The 6,000-nt window shown below is 41.4% G+C and overlaps 1 long non-coding RNA gene across 1 annotated transcript in view; it reads right to left on the bottom strand.

Annotated features, from left to right (window-relative positions):
* Nucleotides 1-2,972: 2,972 nt before the first annotated feature.
* LOC138938060 (uncharacterized) overlaps nucleotides 2,973-6,000 on the bottom strand; it is a 216,580-nt gene continuing 213,552 nt past the window's right edge. Inside the window, exon 3 of the long non-coding RNA XR_011447643.1 lies at nucleotides 2,973-3,403. This is a non-coding gene — a long non-coding RNA (uncharacterized lncRNA). The remainder of the gene's footprint in view (nucleotides 3,404-6,000) is intronic.

Here is a 6,000-nt window from a genome sequence, read left to right as displayed (position 1 = left end):
CCCCTATCTGTCTATCTATCTCTTCTATCTGTCTCCTCCATCTCTTACTTTCTCGCTACTACCGCTTTGCTGCCAGCGCTGATGCTGCTGCTGCTGCTGCTTCGGTGTCTCCAAACTTTCGAACGTCTCAGGCAGACCGTGAAATCTGTCGCCAACGAAAATTTCAAGTAATTCGTCGACGATGCGGAGCTGGTCCCACCGTCGCTCATCGTCGATCGAGCCCCCCAGACGCGTACGTCTCTTTGCTCGTCAGGAGACAGGCGGACGATCAGTCGTGATTCGCGCGTTTCTACTATGCCAGTTATTCGAGAGAATTTACGTGTTACGCGGATTGTTTCAAGTTACGCAGTTCGCGAATACGGTACAAAGAAGCGAAAAGTTTAAAACGTCTTTCGATTACGCCGCTGGCTTTGTCAGTTTATTTCAATTAAAAGAATAGACGTAATTCGTATCCGAATAAAAAAAAATTGATTTTAAGCAATTTAATTTATTATATAAGCTCCTCTTTCCAAGATCGAATTCTGTGCATATAATATTAATTTAATAATGAATAAACTTATGTTGAACTTGCGTAGATATTTCTTAGAGATAAATTCTTGACAAATTAAAGATATATCTGCTCGATATGTTAATGTTGCGCAAACGCAGAGACCTTTATCGCGCGATTCGACGGCATAGCTACGATAAATATTCGTGAAGTCCCAACAATGATAGGGCAAGCCGACCGACCCACTCCGGGAACCGGCGGTATCCACAATGCCCTCGGATCGCAGGAGGGAAGAAAGGGAGCTCCGTACGACCTCCGACCTTACGTCGTAACCGGTTCGAACAACGAGCGAGTATAAGCGTCGTATACTCCTTTCGTACGCGCACACATGCAGCAAGTAGGTGAGTTATCCCGTGGGAAAGGCGATCGCGCGTGAGCCGAAATATCCGAGAAGGGAGGGTCAGAGGAAACGCGAGACCGCGAAAAACCCGAGAGGCTCGATACGTCAAGAGGACGGTGAAAAGTGTCGCGTCACGTCGGGTCAAAACGGAGTTTTTACGCGGTAGCGACTATTACGGTCGTCACCGACGATGACGACGACGACGACGACGACGACGACAACATCGAGGACGAGGACATCAGTGCGACGCTGGTACTTCGGAGGTGAAAGTTTCTCGAGGGTGGCCGAGGAAAATTACGACAAAAAGAAGAAGGAAAACGAGCACGACGACGTGTCTCTCGTTTCGAAGTTCGAGACTCCGCGCACCGATTACTCTCTGCTACTTGGTTGGTCCTTGGTCCGTTTCGTCCACCTCGTCCCATCTGCTGGCTCCGCGACGAGAGAAACAAAGTTTATTCGTTTCGAGGTAGCCAAGTCTCTCTGTCTCTCCTTCTTTCTCTCTCCTGTACATCTCGCTCCTTCTCGCCGACCGTTATACCGTAAAAAGGTTTCCGAGAAACTGTAAAAAACGTGATTAAACGGCGGGTACAATGTAACATTGCTCGTTGAATGTGCGCGCCGCAAGAGAAACTTGGAAACTCGACGCGATCACGCCAGTCTGAACCGCTAATTTAAACGTCGTCCCAAGCAAGTTCGCTTTCTCCTCTTGATCATTTATTCGTTTTTCTTTCTTCATGACTTACTCGCGCACGGGCGGTCACAAAGGAACAACCGCAGGCGGACCGCCCCGTTGTTTTAAGAATGAATCTCTTTACTAATCGCTACTTTACTTACCGCTTCGCTACTGCTGATCGACGAATGAATCGCAATCGCACACTTCGAGCTTTTTCGAAACGTATGCAGATCAGTCAAAGTCCAATTGTATCATTCGCTATTTATTAGTCGCGACAGCTTCGGACACGGGCAAGGGTTCGAAACGTAAAAGGAGTGGTAAGGGACGTGAGATCTCGGGTGAAGGGTGCGTCCAACGATACGCCGGATCGTGCGAGGCATTTGTGTACGGCGAAAAACAATTAATGGGCGCGGTGTATCCGGTACACTTGTAAGCGAGAAGGGTACCTGGCACATACGACACATGGCCCATTACGAATTAATGTAGCATTTCACGGCAAATTAATTACACGAAGCAGAGCCTCTCGAGTGTTCTCAGATGAGAGCGAAAGAGTCGGGCGAACCCCGCTGATTCACCGAGGTACTCGAGTACCAAATCGTTTTAATGGAACAACTGTTACCCGTTGAACGTGTACAACCGTGGACTGAACATAAGTATCGTGGCGTATTTTTTGAGGGAGAATCGGCAAGTAGGTTTTCTGTGTGCTTGGAATAATTCATGCAATCTGTAATTACAAAGTTTAAAAAGTTACAAAGTTTAATTAAAAATTAAATCAAGAAAAATCAAGGAAAATACTTTCAAATTTTTAATTATTTATTTTTAGAATACATATATTGAAAAATACATATTTATCAAGCTACATTTCTGGATCCTTAATTTATGATTCGTTATCAGCAGTGATCTTTGACAACTGAGGTAAATAAAAATAAATAAATAACTAAACAAAACGTGTAAAATTAAAACGCGCCGTTTAAAATTATTATAGTGGTTAGAAGCATGGCGAATAAATCCAAGAAAAATATAGAGATGCCAGCGGGCAAGAACCTGATACCATAGGAGAAATGTACCACTTAAGCTTACATGTACCGCGCATCTGCAGCAACTATTTTTCATTAACGTATTCTACATTTATTCCGTTAGACATATGACGCAATGATTTTCATCTAAACAATATGTTTTATTGCTTTAAAAATCCAAGAACTTGAAAGTTCTTGCACAAGCGCGAAAATACTTTGGATTTCACGTTTCACAGAAATAACTAATTAATTACTAATATAAATAAATTATGTATAGTTGGCGACGTTAATTAGAGAATATATATATACATATGTATTTCTAATACCGCATATGCTATTGTTATACTATACAATACTATATAAATATTTTCTGTCCAATTAAAAAAAAATTGCAGTATTAATCTAAATTTGGATATATTTCCGTTTCTAGTAAAATTAATTCCTGTAATATTGTTATTTCACAGCGATTATTTACACACTGCAGATTTTATTTCTTTTAGAATGCGAGTGTGGTGTGAAAAAAAAGAACGACGAGACGCGACCGCTAAATTTCGGCAAACGAAATCGTAGGTCGTGTGTATCGCGCGCGCTGCAACCCTCGCGTCGTTTCTCGTTCGATTTATGACGCAATCAGATACCATGGCGCACGGAACTGACCATAAAACATGGGAAACTACGTTGTCACCCAGTGGTAGTGGTACAGTCCTGGCCAGAAATCATCGTGCCGGTTCTTCCACCCTTTTTTCTTCCTTCCCGTTCTACCGCCACCGAGAGAGAGAGAGAGAGAGAGAGAGAGAGAGAGAAAGAGAGAGACAGACAGATCGGTCCTGAAAACAGAATAAATAATAATTATTACGCGCCGCCAAACAGTCGCGTCGAATTAATTATTTCGCGTTTTAATAGAGCTAACAATAATTTGTGGCTTCGCCATTGGTATACCGGACGATGCGCGATGTACAGCGGTACTACGTCATGTGTTTCCCATTTTTGCTCTCGAATTTATACATTATAATCGTAGTATAATCGTAGATTACGAGAGAAGTACTCAGCCGCGTGTCGCCCTTCTGTCTGGATTTTGACACGATGCCGTATATAGAGCGCGTTGCCAATACAGGCACGCGATGCACCTGTCACATTCGTCGAAACGTCCATAAAAATGAGCTGCCATCCCGGACGTATAATCTCGGAAACGACATCTGTCGTTTAAATTTTACCGCGTATATTTTTGTCAAAAATCAATACGTCGCGCATCGCCGGCAACGCGTTCACGACTACGAATAATAACGAACGTCGTAAACATGACGAGACTATAACTTCGGAGATCATTTCCAATATTCATAATCCGCGGGAAACAATCGCGAATGCAGGAGTGTTTTCCTTTCAGCAACGGCACGCTCGCAATAGCTATATAGCGATTGCAATTCGATAAACCAAAATGATTGGCGTGTATCGAGTTGCGTATATTTTTTTTATTTTCACCCCCTCCGTTGATTTTTCTCGCTAGCTCCGGAAACGGTTGGCTTTTTTTCCAAATCGCAACAACTGCTATGATAGCCACACCGTGGGGGAGGAAAAAAAGAACAGGATCGCAACATCACCGAGTTTTTAATTCGATCAACGTGACTCACGGCGGTGGCTACATGCCAAGTGAAAATCCATAAACTGTACAGTTTTGTCGTGTCGGATGAACGACTATCCACCGACGGCGGCGTGGTGGGAAAACCGACGGTAACCGAAAATCGAATTATTGCACTACGGGCGATAAATGTTCGTTAACGCGTAGTAGTCCTCGTATAACGCTGTCCGTTTCGATTTCGATTAATCGAGCAAGGCGCCTGGTTCGACGCCCGGCGTCGCCCCGCGTCGCGTCGCGTCGATGCGCCGGAGCATTGGCGTGTGAGCAAGAGAAGGATATAAAGGAGAAGAGAGCGAAAGAGTTACGTACGCGTACGAAATTGTGATCGACGGTAGAGCGGATAGGTAGATTGACATTGACGTGGCAGCTTCACCAATTTGTTTAAATTGCATTTCCGGCTAAACTGCAACGGATTGTGGCTGCGCGCGAATTATACTAACGGAGATTTAAATGTGTCTTTTTTTTTCCTCTTGTTATACTGTCCGTTCTCTTTCCGCAATAATCAGCGACTAGAACAAGCAGATATTTCCCTTGTCCTTCCGCCAAGAATAAGTCAGCTTTTTATCGATCAACCGATTGATCTTCTTCTTTTGCCGATATCTGTGCTGTATTTCGTTCTTCGTTCTCGAACGTAATTATGATAAATATTAGATCGGGAGAGTTCTTTCGGTTCTCGCGATATCATTGCGATGCAAATGATACCGCGTCGGATATTAAATTAAATCACATTAATTGTTACATTAATCTTCCGACTATCATTTTAAGAATGTATGTCATATGTCAACACAAATGCACATGAAAGCTTTGTAAACTATTTTATTATTTATTCTGCGTATCTGTACAAAATCTGAGCAAAATTCTCTAATTTGGAAATTATTTAAGTTTAAAGTTTGTATTGATTCTTATGAAAAATCATTTCTTATGAAAGGAAAAGATATTGCCAGCAAAATAAAGATTTTCACAAGTATTAACAAAATTCTAATAAACATTTGTGGAAAAACTTGATTTAAATCCTCTTATTCGTTTAAAAGTTATATACTAAAAATTATAGCAAAATACTTATAGTAACTCGAAATCTTTCTGTAAATTACTCGGTTTTTTTCTCGTTTCTTCCAATTAATTTCAGGGGGTATTCACGACCAAAAGTTTTTGTCATGAATTAGAAAAAAATATTAATTACAACTATTTTCTTTTACGAAGATGTTAAAATATCATTTAATTCTTTTTATAATCTAGATTTATATTGATTTTCTAAACAACATAAACACAAGAAATGTATTTTTTTTTTTTTTTAATTTCGACAGCTTTTTGCTACTCTTGTATAGTCAAAACATCCTTAATATCATTATCATCCTTATCGCAATGAATTAAGATCTGGTCAAAGAGTTGGCGCCGTTGAAAGTATCGCGTAGTCGCATAAATTGCACTTTTAAAGTGATAAACAATACTGTGAGAAACTTATGACAGTGTGTAACGATGATATACTCTCGATATTGTTTCGCAAGCGGAAGACAAGAAAAGGTTTTAAATATACGCGCAAAAAGACGTATCGCTTATAGAACTTTCAGCGTTATCTAACGGTTTGAATACCACGCACGGGCATTCAATCAGAAGAACGAGGCAAGCAAATAATAACGAGCAGCACGTTGCTCGTGCGCGGAATAATTGAAGCCGTGCAGTTAACCGCCGAGATATATACAAGTTGGGTCAGTACTGAGAACTTTATATACTCGGAGGAGTTGCAAAACGATAGCTTGCTTAACGAACCAAAGTTCATTCCTACCGACA

The sequence above is a fragment of the Polyergus mexicanus genome, unplaced genomic scaffold (assembly GCF_030449975.1).
Source record: "Polyergus mexicanus isolate NDT 795.1 unplaced genomic scaffold, iyPolMexi1.0 SCAF_12, whole genome shotgun sequence".
In the NCBI taxonomy this organism is placed as follows: Eukaryota; Metazoa; Arthropoda; class Insecta; order Hymenoptera; family Formicidae; genus Polyergus; species Polyergus mexicanus.
The sequence above is the reverse complement of the archived record's forward strand: the minus strand, read 5'-3'. Positions and strand labels throughout refer to the sequence as shown.